Here is a 17,974-nt window from a genome sequence, read left to right as displayed (position 1 = left end):
TGGACCTGTTGCCTCTCCAAACCGAACACAGATAAGCGGTAGAAGATGGATGGATGGACCTTTAAATGTATTTAAATGAAGCCATTAGAAAGTAATCATTGCATGTGTGTCTACAACTGATTAACTTTTGGACTCAACCCAGTTCAAGATGTTTGTCACAGCCAGCTGAGCTTAAACCCAAACATGGCTGTAACTCAGCCAGTTTCACACACACTGGAAGTCATTCACAATACATACTATGAAAAGTGTTTGAGTCTGTTTTTTCTGTTAGCAAAAGAAATCATAAACCACTGGACAAATTTTAACTATTTGATGCACGTGCACAACTTATTAAGTTCTGGAGTCAAACTCAAGAATGGCTGCCACAGCTAATATTAGCCAACACAAAAATAACTGTAACTCAGTTCATTTAGTAGTAGTGACAAGAACGCGGGGTAATATGTCCTGAGAGCGAGACCAAAACCAGACACGGAGACAGCAGCTGAAGATAAGTGCTTTTATTTACAAGGTGGTAGATATGTACAGTGTGTGTGTTGTGGTAGGATCTGGAAAGCAAGAGGGACAGGGTGAGTCTCGAGCACCAATCCTATTGTCAGCTGAGCACTGCATGAATGACTTAATTTTGGTTCTTTGGTCTTACAGGTCCAGGTGGAATCCAACGGTGAAGAGGAGGTGAGGGAAGCGTTCAGGTGATCCAGGAACTCGACGAGCCAGTAATCCCGTCCAGGTGAGTATCCAGGTGTTCCAGGTAGGTATCCGTGAGTCAAAGGTTCCGTGACATGGCCAGGTGTCTGAAACAAGGTACATAGAAAACGTAGTCAAAACTTAGTCAAAGTTCTGGTTAGATACGGGGGCTGCGAGTCTAACCCAGGAGGTTCGATGCTCCAGCGTAGGTCTGGTCTCAGCTGGAAGCTTAAGTACTGGCAGTCTTCATTAACTGAATCAGGATCACCTGTGGAGGAAGAACACTGGAGGAACCGCCCCGAGGCGGGGCTAGAAACTCCAGATCCCTACAAGTAGATACTGAGTTAAAACTGAATGTGATAGTAGCTGAGAGTCATTCACAACGCATACTCTGACTGGGACATCTTGCAGTATTGTATGATTAAAATTAATTATTTAATCATTGATTAAAATAGCTACTCCTTCTCAGTATAAAATGAGCTTAGTTTAAAACTCTGGCATAAAAGGCTACTTGTGTTATGTATTCCTTTAAAGCTAGGTCTTTAATCTTAATATTTTTACTTGCTTGTTTGATTGTTTTTATTATTTATTTTTAATATCCCTTTTTTTACCAGTAAAGAAATCCATTGAGATTATTAATCTCTTTTACAAGGATGTCCTGGCCAGGATAAGAAGCAGCAGAACGTGCAAGGTGCAAACGAGCCATTACATTTACAGCAACAGTCTTAATAAGAGTAACAGTAACATTAAAGTTTTTAGATCAAAATATCAGGTAATAAGACAAAATGCAATGCAAGTTTAAAAATATCACAAATTGAGACACTTAAACATTATAGGTTACTAAGTGACTAAGACCTCTGACAGTTTTCATTTACTTGAGTGAATGGGGCATCGTCCCTCTGCCACCCTAATTTTGTGGGTCTGAACCTGACAGGTTTGAAACTCTCTGGTCTAAAATCTGTGTCTGGCTTAAATTTGAGAAGGTCCTCTTCCTTAACGCTAGAAGGATGAGGACCTGCGTCCTCCTGACCAGAGGAGGTTCCTTTGAGTGATCCAGCACAAGTCCATCCATCTGTTACATTAATAATCACCTCTTTTTTTTTCATCTCTGGCTGTGACACAGTTAGGATTCATTGGTCCAGTTCTCAGATAGCTGCTCAGGACCTCAGGTACATTTGATTTCTGGTACATTGTGTTCAAGCTGTAATTATTGCAACCCTGCTGGCTAATTGCAACATAAAATTTGATTGTGTCACCTCAGGAACTTTACTGTTTTGTCACAACCAGTTACGGTTTACACAGACGCAGTTCTCTCTTCAACCGCTGCAGGTCTGAACTTAACGATCACGGGTGAACTAGGCCACATAAGTTTCCATTCATCTTCAGGCTGAAATCCATATCTCATCAGTGATACAGGGGAGAAATGACCCAAGTGTTTGTTAGTGAACCTGTTCAAAAGCTCAAAAGAAGAAAAACATCTCTACACGCCATGTGCAAGGCAGAAGATGGTTTTAGTGTATGTGGATAAATAAAAGGGTGGATATAAAAGGTTATATTCAGGTAAAGTTTGACTTAGCTTATAACAGTTACAACTACATTGTGCATGGAAATTCAATAAATAAAAAACACTGTTGTGTAAAATAAAAACAACACACAAGTTTCAACTCAAGTTATGGTCAGACTAAATAGTCAAACATCTTTATACTTATTTTGCAATTTGAAAAGCAGAAAAAAATGAAAACCAAAGTTTTTATTGTGTTAAAACCTACAAAAAAAGAGCTACCTACTCTTCTTTTAAGTGTTCACTCTATAATTTGCTGGTGCAAGCCGAAGTAGACTCCATGCAAAGCTGAGTTCATGTTTCCTCTATTCTCCGCTCCTCTGGCCAGCTCTCCCTCAAAGGACCCGGTGGTGTATGCAAATGAAACGGCTGAGTGATGAGTCTTTGTGGATGCTCGGGCAGTGCAAGGTACCACCTAAGAACTGGCTCGATCCAGCCACAGCTCAATGACAGCTGACTGTGTTATTCAGCCCAAAGGATGGAGCCACTGTTCATCTGTCTGGATGCTGCTCCCCTGTCAGGATGCTGAACTGTGGCTGCCCGACCCCACTGGACCGGTTGGATCATTGAGCTTCGAGGTCTACAGAGTTATTGTCGAAGGATTGGATACTGATACGACCACTTTGAAGCTCAAAGGGATAGCAAGAGCAAAACTCTAACTATAGTCCATTCATATCATACAGTAATATTGGCACTCTTTTTTTTATTTTATCTTATAGGAGCTTTTTCTTTAGGACACCAGTATACAGAGTCAGTAGTAAGTAAGTATTGCGTCTTTCTATTTTAAGGTTTTACATAAAGCTGTGGTCAGAAGTTTATATCTACTCATTATACAATTGTCATATTAATTTGGGGTTTTAAATGATTATTTGAACAGTTCTTTCACAGGGGGTAATCATTATACAACATACACCTTCAGGGACTTTTTAAATCAATAAATAGGAGCACAAGTTTAAATTTACTGTGGAATTTCTCTAATTCACACAGGGTCAAACCTATGCATACAGGCTCAAATACATACGTTCATCTCTTTTTAACAAGTGAGGCCGATGGTTCTTGAATGTCTTTTTACTCGACACGACCAAGGTCTATTAACGTCTCATTGGTGATCATTATAGATTACAGCTGGTAGTTTCTTTTCACCAGCACAAATAAAGATTTATTTGACAGCACTCACTGGACTGACCAATACTCATCAGTCACCCAAAGATAGAAAGGGAATTGGTTTGGATGTCCAGGAATGAACTAACAAGGCTCAAGTCTGCCATGAACTGGAAACTGCTGGAACATCAGTGTCTCTGACATCAGTGAAGAGAGTTTTACATCACTACGGGGTGGGGGTATTGACTAAGAACAAAGTCCCTGCTCTAAATGAGACACCTTCAAGTTCAAATGAAGTTTGCAGCTGCCCACATGGACAAACCAAATGTCCTTTGGAGAAAGGTTTTATTGTCTGATGAAACAAAGATTGAGCTGTTTGGTTGAAACTTGGACACATTTGGGAATTAAATAGGACAATGATCCCAAACACACATCAAAACTGGTTTCTGATTGGCTAAATCAGGCTAAGGGTGGAACAGCGGTGCAGTGGTTAAAGCTGTCACCTTTCAGCAAGCAGATTGGAGGATTGGTTCCTGACCTGGGGCCTTTCTGAGCATGTTCTCCCTGTTACTCCAGATACTGCTTTCCTCCCACAGACCAAAAATATGCATGTTAGGTTAATTGGTGTCTCTAAAATTGTCCCTAGGTGTGAGTGAGAGCATGAATGGTTGTTTGTCTCTATGTGTCCCTGGTATGGACTTGCGAGCTGTCCAGACTGTCCCCCGCCTCTCGCACAGTGACTGCTGGAGATAGGCACCAGCTCCGAGAAAGGAGAAGCAGGTAAAGAAAATGGATGGTTGGATGAATCAGGCTAACATTAGGCTTCTGGAATGGCCTCAAAGCTCTGACATCAACCCGACTGAAAATTTATGGACTTTGCTTAAAATCCGAGTCTCTGGCAGGAAAGCAACCAATTTAAATAAAATCTATCAATTCTGCCAAGATGAGTGGTCAAATATCCAGACAGAATGAAGCCAGAAGCTTTTTGATGGATACAAAACATTTAACCAAATACATTAAAATTATGGATATTGAGCTAAAATCTGGGAGTGGGGTGGNGGGGGGTGTCATTTTCTGCATTTTAACAGGTAGTTAAACATCTACTTTTACGTACTTTTACGACAGATTCCTCATTCAGCTAGTCCATATATGCATTATCCTGTTTTTAAAGTCAGTGCTATGGCTAAGATAATGAAATTAATGTGACAGAATTTATTACAAAAAATGACTTTAGCTGGCCATAACAAAATAAAGTTCAGTTTAATTATGTTCTTGATTGTGCCTTTACATGTAGAAATACGTTTTATGAAGTTCACACAGCTGACTAGAATGCACTGAAAATAAACATTGGTTTGAGTGTATGTTTTAGATTTCATTCACAGCTGCCCAGCACCCTCCATCACTCCCCCCAGCATGAGAGCTCTGTCCACTGTCCCTACATGCTGACCCTGCCTCGCCTCTGACTCACTCCCAGTACCAAGCTCCTAAGTCAAGAAAGATGGAGATGGATTAAGCATTGTTCTTTTTTTCTATTGCCATCTGTTTAAGTCAGCTTTAAAAAGTCAAGAAAATAGCATGTAATAACATCAATAAATAACAAATTACCCATTTGCTCTCGTTTCATGAGTGGCTTTGATCGCCTTGTTTTGAACCCATTGGTTTTCATCATTGGACCATAAACCAAGCACTGTTTCATGCAGAAAATACTGAACCTCTAAGAAGTACTAAACTCACAGTAATCTTTTGGGATGCAGTCATTTTTAACTTGCTGATAAAAATACCAAACTCCCAATAAACTTTTCTGATGTGATCATTTTATTCTTGCTTATAATAGGAATACCAGCAGATGGCGCTCTGTGCACTATAATAGGTGTAGCTGAAGCTGATAAATTACAGAAGTAATTAGTCACTGTATGTCATTTTCAGATCACAACATGGAATCTCTTACTTATTTTTTTTTACACTGTCATTACAAACAGACCATGAGAAACAGGAGACCTGATCATGTTTTCTCTGCTGCCGACTCCTCGTCTCCACCCTTGGGATTATGTGTGTAAACCAGCTGCACTCTTTGTTTGGACACCAGTTTGATCACGGCTTTGGCGAGCAGTTCTTGGAGGGCGATCCTGTCGAGACAACCATGGACCTTCAGTCTTTCTAACACAACAGCGGGGCTGATCAGCTCGTAGTTGGGAACTTCTTTGTACAACTTGTCGTAGGTCGCCTTGTCGAAGAGGACCAGGTTGTTGAGCTTGTCCCTCGCTTTTCCCTTGGACCACTTCTTCTTCTTCTTAGCATTGCCTCCAGACTTGTTGACTGGCTCCTTGTCCTACTTGGACTTCCCAGTGTCCTTCTTCTTGTCCTGCTTAGGATGAATGTTTCTAATTTTCCATAAGAAAAAAAATGTCCTGTGGGGAAATTTTGATTTACTTTCCGCTTCTTTGTAAATAATCTCCTAATATCCGTTGTGTCTGGGGAGGGATCAGATATTCCAAACAATTAATTGTCATCCAAGAATACCATCCTATACTAGTTGACTGTTAATTAAAGGAAAGGAAAGTAGCTTCCACCTAATTTGTTATTGTGTAGTTAAGCAGTAATTTAACATGACCTAGTGCTAATTTTGAGGCTGTGTGAAAAAAAAAAGGTTTTAGAAAAAGCTGGACATTGTGAGAAATCAATGGGACTGATGTTACCTCCACTAGTTTCAGCTAGCAATGAGCCAATTGAACCAAAGCTTTGACTCCCACTCCGATTTTTTTCAATTTTAAATGAACCTTATGTGAAAACTTGAAAATTAAATGAATAAATCAATAAATTAAACAAACCAGAACAACACAAACCAAACAGTTAATGTCACTAGTAAGGTACAACAGAACAGGAATAAGTCAAACTATTTCAGGTCTGAGGTTTGTCTGCAGCACAGAACTAAATACAAAGTCAAAAAAAACTTTAATTTTTGTCTTAAATTTTTATATGTTCTCCCAGATTCTTAAATTTCAACTCAACAAGGCAAGAGAATTTATACACAGAATTGTGTGTCCATCTTTACAGTTGCACATCTACTTTCCTACCAATAAAAAAATTATTAGAAGATTAAAAACTATAATTGTTGTTCCAATACATTGGAAACCAATTTAAAACAATTTAAACATACACTGAATAAATGTAGGAATTTTGACTGTAAACTCATATTTTTCATTATTTGTATTAAACTTTTGATCAACAGGGGGAGCTGCTGAGCATCTGAAGCCTTAAGAAATGAACCATTTTTAAACAATTGCCTGGAAAGGCTCACTGCTTCACAAAGCTTTATCTGGCCATCACTAGTTTGGAGCAGCCTGCACTGATGAATCATTTTGTCCTCTATGCTGCATGCAGTTCGGTGAGTTGTTGTAGGTAACCAGGACAACCAGGAGTGGACTTCTAGTAGAATGAGTATTCTCCTATCAGTCAAGTGGAATGAAGTCTTTCGTGGCGCAAACAGCACTGGGTGAATTAATATTTTATGGTAAATAAGGGGAGGTCCAAATATGTTTTTTTTTTTAATGTGAGGGGGACATGTCTCATGTGATTTGTTAGCACTCTGAGTGCTAACAAATCACATGAGAACTTCTGATACTGTGTGAGATCACACAGATCGTCATTTTAAAGATTTAACAAAAACAGCTGTAACTTCATAATTTTTCATCAGAATAGGGTCTTGGAAAAATCTCATGATAGGCGGTGGGTGACATGCATTCATTTAAGGAATTTTTAAGGAATTTCAGAGCTTTCCTTTCATCCTGTTTACACATACTTCATCACACAGGCAACTGCCCAAACATCTTCTTTTATGGAGCTTATCACACTTATTAATAATCAGTAAGCAGAACGTGAAGGCTACTTCCCCTCTAAGTTAGCACCTGCCACCCACACCGCAAGGAGATAATACTTTTACCTGTGTCTGTGTGTTTGTTTGTCTGTAGTGTTAGCAAAATATTTCATAAACCAGTGGGCAGAGTTTAGTGAATCTCTCAGAACGTAATCACTGGATGTACATGTACAAATGATTAACTTTTGGAGTCAATCCAATTAAGCATGGCTGCCATGGCCAACTGACCTCATCCATCCATCCAGCCATCCATTCGTCCATCCATTTTCTTTACCCGCTTCTCCTTTCAGGGTCTCTGGGAGCGGCACTAGCTCCTATCTCCAGCAGTCACTGTGTGAAAGGTGGGGGACACCCTGGACTGGTCTCCAGTCCATCACAGGGACACATAGAGCCAAACGAGACAACCATTTACACTCTCACTTAAGGACAATTTAGAGTTACCAATTAACCTAACCTGCATGTTTGGTCTACGTGCACACAAGGAGAACTTGTAAACTCCACACAGAAAGACTGCAGCGGGTTTTGAATCTGTTTATATATATATATATATATATATATATATATATATATATATAATTTTTTTCTTTTACAGAGAAACATAAAAATGCTTCGTAAGAAGATGGACGAAAAAGGGAATACTCCCTCTGAGTGCAACACAGAGCTTCGAAGTCAGCATGTCAAGCAAAACAGCTAAAAAACACTTGTGTCCACAACCACGTATGATAGTTTGTGTTTCTACTCAGCAGAGCAATAAAACACTCTTCACAGCTTCACGAGGTTACCTCGAATAAACAGCAACTGAACACTTAGCAGTAGCTAAGATTTACTGTCTCCATAGTGATACAATAAGAGACAACAAATATGTGGGTGAAACGACAAGGAGTAGATACTTCTCAGCCGCTGAGTCACAAGAATGTTGCTCCACCGTACAGGAAGTGACTCAGTGCATCTGGTCAGCTGTGATGGCCTGATAAATTGGTTGTAGTGACTGCCTCAGTTGCTATTGACAAGATCCATTTATCCTCTTGTACCTCACTTCTAAATGTATTGCACCCAACTTCCCCTGACTTTTACAGCTATTTATTTGTCTTGTCTAACAAGCACTAATGGGAGCTTCCCAGTCCAATCCAGTAAGCACTTTCACCACTCCAGTGTACATAAATGAACAGATGGGAGGTAGATAACTTTGCTGGCCTCATATTATGAACCACAGCAAGTACACACATGTACTGATGATGCCCGGTCCAGTACCACAGAAAGGAAAGTGCTGGACCCATTCGAAAGCAGGCTCATTGTTCATTGTTGCGCATATCTAAGGTCACGTCAGAGAGACAGGAGGGACGAACGTGCAGCGGAAGCCAAAAAAAATCATCTGTGGCAAAACTCTTAATAAATTTGAGGGAATGCAGCTTTTGGCAGGAAGTGTGTACATGCGTGAGTTAATTCTGGGAATGGTTCGTGTCAATTACAGCAGCAGGAAAGGTGAACAATTCAAGTCAACTCGAGCATTTAAATGAACTTCAAAAGAATTTTTTTTTCTTTATACCTGGGACTTCACCAAGAACAAACCTGTTGTGTGCTAAACAGTAGGAAAAGCTGGCACACAAACAAAAAGCAAGAGCAAACAATAGCATGGCTACGTTGTAAGGGTTTTTGTGCATGTTAAACCTTCAGGGTATAATAACTGGCGTTGTGAGATTCAGAGGTTCTGCTTTAGAAATCTGCACTGTCTTGATTCCGAGTTATATGGAACTCGCTAATTTAATCCTCATTCTGCACTCTCACAAAATTATAGAATAAAAGTAAAGTTCAATGTTTTATGTTATACAGCTAAGTGGCTAACACTGAAGAAAACAAATAGGTGTGCCTCCTGGCAAGATACTTTTAACTATAATTCACAGCACATCATTTTGATGTTCAGAGCTTATTTTTAAAATGGCAAATCCATTTCTCATCTAATACCTGACTAACTATCAGCTGCTTGTCCTTTTAAGAATACATGTAATGATACTTTCATTTGTTTACATTCAGAAACGGGAAAAAGAAAGTCCATCTTTAACCTCCTAGGACCTGGCATCCACATAAGTGGACATCACTTTTCGCTTAGCATTCCTTGGTTCACATCAGGTCTCAATCAGCTCAAATAGCTGACATAAACCGGAGTCCATCGTGGGAGCAGAGCCGAAAACCAGACACTGAGACAGAGTAAAAGGTAAGTGGTTTTATTTACAGGTGCGTACAAAAACTGAAGAGGACAACCAGGAGAAAATGAAACGGCAAGGAGGAGCAAAGTGAGTCAGGATGTGCTTGACCAGATAGTTGGATGTGAAAGAATTAATTGTTCTTGTCTTACAGGTTTGAGGAATGACGAAGCATTCGGTCGAAGCAGGGGTAAACAGAGGTCCAGCAACAGATAGGTTTACCAGGTAAGTGCAGCGGATAGGTTCAGAAAGGCAAGCAGTTCCAGAGAGTCAAAAAAGCACAACCTGAGATTAGGAAAAGTACAAAGCAAAAACGTTAGCTTAGCGATGCTCCAGCGAAGACCTGGAACCAGCCAGAGGCTTAAATGCAGGTGCTGCTTGTCAGGTGAATAAGCTACAGCTGGGGAGGGAGAGTTAGTGGAATTGCCAGCAGGGCGAGGACAAAATTCCCAGATCCTCACAGTACCTTCCCCTCAACGAATGCCTCTTGGCGATCTGGGACGTCTTTCTGGATGAGCCCTGTAGAAATCAGAAATCAATGTTGAATCTAAAATAAAGGACCTGGGGACCCATGATCGTTCTTCTGGTCCGTACCCCTCCCAGTCCACAAGGTATTGAAAACCTCTGCCCCTACGTCTGACGTCCAGGATGCTGTTAACTGTGAAGGCAGGGTGATTATCAATCAGACTGGCAGGAGGAGGGAGGACGGTAGGTGGGCTAAGTGGACTTTTAACCACTGGTTTCAGCTGGGACACATGGAAGGTGGGGTGGATGCGCATAGTAGCTGGGAGTGCGAGACGGACAGAGGTGGGATTGATGAGACATTCAACTGGGAAAGGACCAATGAATCGAGGGGCCAGTTTCTTGGATGTATCTTTTAGTTGAATGTCTCTAGTGGATAACCAAACTCTGTCTCCGACCTGATAAGCAGGGGTAGCGAAGCAATGACGATCTGCACTCCTTTGAAAAAAAAAAATTCATTTCAAGTGAACGAAAACACACAACAGATTTCACTGTGTCATAATTTATTTAACAAAAGCTAAGCTGAAATGGAAAAGCTGTGTCAAGTAAGTAACTGAGAGGTTCAGTCTCAGCCAGGTGCTGCTGATCAGATGTATTGATTAACTGAACATCATCAGTGTGATCACCTCTATAAAAGCAGAAGTTTTTATCATCACACCGGCGCCACCAAGCCCTCTGACCTCCATCAGTAGGCAAGGCAGGTGAAGTGTCTTGCCACAACGGCTGAGACAGATAGAGCGGGGGTTAAACCCAGCAACCCCTCCAGTTACAGGACAAACCCCTACCTCCTGAGCCACTGGCACCCTGGAGTCAAATGTGAGACCATCTATCTGACAGCTGAAGCTTGGATCAAACTGGGTCATGATGAAACAGAACAATGATCCCAAACACAGCAGCTGATCTATTGAAGAAGAAAAGAATCAAGGTGCTGGAATGGTCCAGTCAGAGTCCAGACCTCAACCTGACTGAAATGCTGTGGTGGGACCTTCAGAGAGCTGAGCAGAAAAAAATGTCTGCATCGAACTGAAGCAAAATTGTAAAGAAGAGTGGGCCAAAGTTTCTCCACAAACATGTGATAGTCTGATAAAGTCAGACAGGAAACTATTATTGCTGGATATTTCTTGTAAAGATGGTTATACAAAATCACATGGTGGACTTCATTTTTGACACACAGCTTTTCCATTTTGGTTTGATTTTTCTTTAATAAATAATGACATGTATTAAATGACATATGTGTTTTTTTACAGCAGAAGTTTGATTTGTACAATTTTAGAACCAGGTAAAGACCAGGTTGTTTTCTTTTGCCCTAATACAAAAACCCTAGAACTGAAAGAGGGTGGGCTTTCTTTTTCCCATGACCATACATATCATGAGTGTTTACCCTGAGGGGGAAAACAAGTCAACAAACATGGTTTGTGACCATTTTTGTAGAGACAAACTGACTCCAAAACAGCAAAGCAATTCCAATTTTTCCTTGTTTTGTTACAACAATAACTATAAGTGTGTGCCATTTGAAAAAGTAGGACATAGGTTTTAAAAGTGACAATAAGACTAAAACAAAATATAAACTGAGTTAGGGTTGAAACTAGGTGTAGTAAAAGTAATACAGTCAGATGTTTTGTTTCGTTTTTAGCCTCGTGGGCTCTGAGCTCAGAGGTTTGAAAGTGCTTAGTATGAAAACTTAGATATGAAACGCAGAGCCTCAGCTGGTTTCAGCTTCAGACTGGTTTAAACCAGTCTGTAGTCGGACTAATCAGTCTTGCAGTACACTTATCTCACCACCACGGTGTCTCTTCTGTCAATGTCAAATGCAGATAGAAGGGAAGACTGAAAAGAGAGGCCATTTCAGCTGGAGGTAACATGAAGTTCATCTCTTATCTGAGCTCTGGCCTCTGAACCTCATGCGAGACTTATCAAAAATATAGGACAAAAACAAGTGTAGCATCAACATTAAAACCCCATGGTGCGTGCTTCTGACTTCCTGGTGTACTTGCAGTCATAAAGACCTGAATTTGAAAAAAAGCAGAACCGGTGTTATCCCTGGTGCTCCATGTGAGCACCAACATATGGTGTAAAGAGATGTTTGGACCCAATACAGCCTCATCTTAAAGTTGTCAACTAAGTCTCTGCAGCTAGTAGAAATGCTGGGCAAAGAAAGCCTTGCTTACCTTTCATGTTTCCTTTGACACTGTTCATTGTGCTGCTGCGACAAAACGAACACAGAACGAGCCAAGAACAGCTCAAGCACAAAATGAATATACAGCCTTTCCAGATCATTTGCAGGGGAGCATGTCAGTACAAAGAAAAACAGAAAAGATGGATTTCACTACACGCAATGTGTGTGTGTGTGTGTGTGTGTGTGTAACTTAAACAATAGTTTTTCTGTCTAATATTCTGCTTTGGTCAGAGGCTTTTCAGCTTCTGTTACACAAAATAACAGCAGCCAAAACCTGTAAACTCAGCTACCACTGGCTGAAGTGTACAAACCATCCTAACAGGAAAACTAAGATACAGCGACAGCACAAACAACCCCAGCAACATGGATGTTCTATAAATTCATGGCCACTGGTTTTATTTTACAATAACGTGAACGTTGATTTAGCATTTGAACTACTTCTCCATACTTTGTGCTACTAGCCATTCATACATCAAAAAGTTCAGCTCATTTAGATGGGTGCTGTGAGTTTTGGTTTTTGTAATTTTTACTTTTTAAAATACTTGGCTTTATTTACAAATATTATCCATACAGAAATACATTAAGATCTTTTCAGTTCTTTCAAAAATAATAGTTCTCTTTGATGTCTTCTTCATCATACTTGCCATATTTTTGTCCTTTTATGCTGCTTATAGGTTTCATTTAGCCTTTTGCAGACTTTAGCTTATTCATGCTTCGCTGGTGCTTTTAGCATTAAACTAGCCTGTTTCAAATTTGAGCTTTTAGCTAGCGTTTTGCTACTTTTAAATAGCATTTGCTATTTTCATGTTATAGCTAACATTTAGCTGCTTTTAGTATTTAGCTAGCTTTTTGCTACATTTATATTTAGATTTATTTTAGCTAATTTGAACTTAGGGTAAAACTGTTGTTCTGCTTCTTTTAGCTGTAACAACTCAGTTTCAGCAACATGTGTTTTCACAGAAAATGAAATTTCTCTAGTTTCAGTGTTGCTGTTTTTTTATGGCGGTGAATTATGGATTGAATGCCAGCTCTTCTCTATAATCCTTGTTTTTTATTTTTTTCATTGTGTTCTGTCAGAAACTTGTCACTTGTCTCTGATAGGTTGGCGCAGCCGCTTCCCGTTGGAGCCAGTGCTGCACCACCCCTAGCGTAGCATTATGACTACATTGTAAAGATGGACCTTAGTAGATATTTGTGTTGTCATTGTTTAGTGTAGCAAATACCCACATGCAGTGACAATGAACGATCCAGTACCAGGTAAATGAGAGCGCTGGATCCATCTGAAAGCAGGCCCATTGTTCATTTTGGTATGAGGAAAGAACATGAAACTGACAAACAAATCCTCTTTGGCAAAATGCTTGATCAATCTGAGAGAATGCACTCCTTAATGAGGAAGTGTTGCACTTGTGTGTCAACTCTGAGAATTGTACAGCTTTATGTACACCAGCAGGACATTCACTTAAATGTATCACATTTCAGAGAATGATTATTCACACAATTGTTAAAATGTCTAATATTGAGTAGGGCCAATGGGCCACGTTTTGCAACCCTTTCTCATGGAGTATTTGGTTCCTGGATTTGAATCCCTTCAACACTCCGGCTTGTGCGGAGTCTGTGGATCAGACATGCGACCAACAGATGTCAACACATTCGATTGGTATCTGGGGAAACTGAATGCCAGGAGGCAGGAGGGCACTTCAGACAGTTTGTCCCATTCTAAAGTCTAGTGCTACCACCGTAGGGTTGGGTTGTTGCCATGTGGGGCTGGAAGAAATCTGCATAACTAATGTATGCGAAAGGAAAATTGTCAAAGTAGGATGCAAGTTTCTCCAGCAAAACATCATACTCTAATTGTCCAAAAGCTTCACCAAGATACCTACTAATTAAGAAGTTTAGTTTTACTGCCATTTTTATCTTCTGTGAAAAACGCACACACAAAGTTGCATCTTTAAAATCTTTATTAGGGCTTTGTATTGACTTCCATTTATTTCTGTAGTCTAACCCTAAACCTAACCTTTACCAGTACATTCCTAAAACTAACATAAACTCAATTCCCACCTTAGCCCTAAACCTGACCCAAAAAAGATGGTCCGCTGTATTGGGACCAGGTTTTGGTCCCATAAGAACTACCAGTCCTGACAAGTTAGGTGACAATTCCAGAAAAGGTTCTAAAATTGAAGTGTACACACCATGCTAACAGGAAAACAAAGATACAGTGACAGCACAAACAACCCCAGCAACATGGCCGTTAGAATGCTGACTCAGGATTCTAACTACTTCTCCATACTTTGTGCTACAGTAGCCAGTTTATACATCAAAACGTTCAGGTTATTTAAATGGCTGCTGTGACTTTTGGTTTTTGTAACTTTTATACTTTTAAAAATACTTGGCTTTATTTACAAATATTATCCCTTCAGAAATACATCGAGATTTTCTCTTTGACGTCTTCTTCATCATACATTTCAGAAAAGGTTCTAAAAAGTTTATTAAAAAACAGGTATACACCCACCCACACACACACATTTGTATTTCTCTCCTTAAAAGGCTTTGTATTGACTTCTATTCATAGCCCCACCACAGATCCAAACCCTAACCCAAAACTGATGTTCCATCATATTTGAAGCGGTCTTTGGTGCCTATAAGGACTTCCGGTCATGACAAGGTAGGCAGTTACACCAGAAAAGGGTCTTAAAGAGAAAGAAAAACCCAAGTGTACACACACAAAAGTCCCCAGGAGACTCACAGTCTCTCCAAATGTCCTTCCCTTCCTGTGTTAATGTTGCATAAACAGCCTTTCACTGTAAATGCATGAGGGGGTGGTGGGGCTGGAATTTGCCAGCGACAGATTCCAGTAAAATCCTCTTGTAAGAAAGAAATATGGGTCTGAATAAAAACATGTTTTCTGCTACTGTGACCACAAAGCCTGTGGAGATTTTATTATTTACCATTACAGACAGGAAACGCCAAATAAATTCACATGCCATGAGTTATTTAATTCAGTCTGCCACCACTAAGGCTGAAGCTGTTTGCTGTAAGTGATGTTGTGGATGGGAAGATTCTGGTAAAAAGCAAATTGGTGGAATTTGAAAAACAATCAAAATATTATTTTGTTTACTTACCGAAGAGGCACCTAATGTGTGCAGAATCACTGCTCAGTGGAGAACAGAAGAATGAAAAGTCTCACCCAATGAAGATGCCTACACCATCTTCCACACGCTTCCCAAAACACCATCCCCTCAGTGAAGCACAGTGGTGGTGGCTCAGGAGGTAGGGGTTTGTCCTTTAACCGGAGGGTTGCCGGTTCGAGCCCCTGCTCTGTCTGTCTCAGCCGTTGTGTCCTTGGGCACTTCACCCACCCCGCCTACTGGTGGTGGTCAGAGGGCTCGGTGGTGCCGGTGTGATGGCAGCCTCACTTCTGTCAGCCCGCCCCAGGGCAGACAGAAGTAGCTTACCACCATTAGTGTATGAATGGGTGAAGGATTGTAGCCATTACCATGCTGTGTTAATGAGCTCGTCAGTGGGTGACAGGGAAATGGGTTTAAAAAAAAGATGAATGGAGCAAAAAAAAGAAAGTTGAGAAATTCGAGAGGGAAATATGTGAATCTTCCAAAGATCTTCAAAACAAGAAAGGAGGTCCACCTTCCAACAGAGGACAAACAGGTTAGCTGTAACAAACTGAAATGTTTCAATGTAACATTTGTCCCATGTATCACATTACTAACAACACTGCAGGGCAGCAAGTGCACTACCATAAGCAAATAAAAAGATCTTCGATTATAGATAAGGATTATTAGCTTTTCAGAGGCGGGCGGCACATTTACACAGACTCTATCACCAGGTTGTCGGTTATCTAACCTTTAAGGCAAACTCCCACAGAGGTCTGTAAAGATAACAAGCTCCTAGAAATGAATCTCGTGCCAGGTGGGGCAATGATTCTCATGTCTAAGCGTATCCAGCAGCGTGATATTACATTGCCTCGGTACAGTCCAGGTACAAACAATGATGACAAGACAGAAAACACTGCAGACGGCTTCAGGAAGATAACACAGGGCACTGACTCTGTTACCTAACCGGAGAGTCAGATGTCTCGCTTCTCTGCAAACCTCAACCTGAAGCATCCCATCTGTGACCTGGAGTCGATAAAAATATGCAAGTGAGCAGAACCTCTCCGCGGGAGGAGAGAAAACAAACGCCCTGACAGATCCTGTGACATCAGGTTAATGTTATGTGATATTTTTTTTATTTTTTTTTTTATGTGACATTCCGATGCTCATGCAGACCATAAGATCAGGGGCAGCAGGTCAAGGGTTCCCCCCACGTGTTGAAACCTCATTGTGAGCTGCTCGTCTCCAGAGCCCAGGGACAGCCCTGCTCACAAATATGTCATTTTCAGTCATTTCAGTTTTTTTTTGTTTTTTTTTCCTGAGCGGAAAGCGCTGCGGCGTTTTCTGTCTCCAGTGGAAAAGTGCCATACCATACTCGAGACAAGACACATATCCTGTGGCGGCACATTGTTTCAGACGGATCTGGCAAACAAAGCTGTCAGCGAGAGTCTGGCTTATTGTTCCCCCTCGAACCCCGGTTTATTGTTTGACTCAGCAAAACAAAGTCCCTGCCACATGCTCGGCATGCCGTTGAAAGGCTTTCTTCTGAAAGAAGATTTAAAATTGGTTTTGCTTTGTGGTCAGGTACTTGCAGAGGTGACACTTTTAGACAAAGGGGGGCTGCAGCAGCACGAGGCTGAAGCTCGGTGTTGTTTATGAGGCAAGTCTGAAGTGGGGGGGAACGCCTCTCGCAGCCTTATCAGCACAGCTCAGCCAGCCGGCACGGGCCATGGGTCACCTTCGCATGTAAACAAACCTAAAGAAGCCTTCCTTGTAAAGATCCAAAATGTGAGTTAAATATTTTTAGCCTCACTGCGGACCAGAATGGAAAGATAAAATCTCCTGTTTGCTGCAGTTTGGAAATAGTTCAACATCACACCGCATATCTAAATCTGGCTTTAAAGTCAATACTTACGGAAAGAGGTTATTTGCAAACATTTTGGAGTTCCTATTAGAGAAAGGCACCAACATGGGACGCTGTAACAGAACCAGGACAAGTAAACACACCCCTTTATTACAGGTGCTTCATTAGAGGTTGTTTTTTTTTGCTTTGATATCATCAGCAACGAGTCATCTGTAGAAACAGACAGCGAAAAACCATGGATTCAGATGAACTAGAGATTATGTAAAACCTGTTGCCCACATTACTGTTATAGCCTACAAGCAACACCACACATCTAACCACACGCAAACGCGCATCGTAGGTTCATAAACAAAAAACATATTGTCCAGCAGGGAAAAAATGCAGATTTTCTGCATTGTAACAGAAAACGGATGGATGTTTACGGTTTATTAAAATAACAAAATGCAATCTTTACACTGAGCTCATGGAATTTTGTGCTTTGATGAACCTGCACAAATGTAAACAAATTCAGTTTCAGCAAAGCAACTAAAACAGTTTCTAAAACACTGTGTTGGTCAAATTAGTCTTCTGTGAGTTCAAACAAAACCTAAATTCTTTTGTAGATCGAGGCCTAGCATCTCTTGAAGGAATGCATGTTGCCTGCCACGTTTAATGACAGAGTTAAGATCATCTCATGATGAGAAGTTACAGACTTGGAGACGCTTTGGGGAAACCTTGGAATTAGCAATATGAGCATCTCATGTTGTGAGATGTCATGCAGAAAAGGTATTGTGAATTACTCCCATCCCTCCATCCATCCATCCATCCATCCATACGTCCATCTGTCCATCATCCATCACCCATCTTCTACTGCTACTGTCTCTTCCCAGTGGGACATGCCTAAAAAA

The 17,974-nt window shown here is 40.7% G+C and overlaps 1 pseudogene; it reads right to left on the bottom strand.

Annotated features, from left to right (window-relative positions):
- Positions 1-5,341: 5,341 nt before the first annotated feature.
- On the bottom strand, positions 5,342-10,200 carry LOC108246423 (annotated as a pseudogene).
- Positions 10,201-17,974: the final 7,774 nt, after the last annotated feature.

The sequence above is a fragment of the Kryptolebias marmoratus genome, linkage group LG1 (assembly GCF_001649575.2).
Source record: "Kryptolebias marmoratus isolate JLee-2015 linkage group LG1, ASM164957v2, whole genome shotgun sequence".
Classification (NCBI taxonomy): Eukaryota; Metazoa; Chordata; class Actinopteri; order Cyprinodontiformes; family Rivulidae; genus Kryptolebias; species Kryptolebias marmoratus.
The sequence above is the reverse complement of the archived record's forward strand: the minus strand, read 5'-3'. Positions and strand labels throughout refer to the sequence as shown.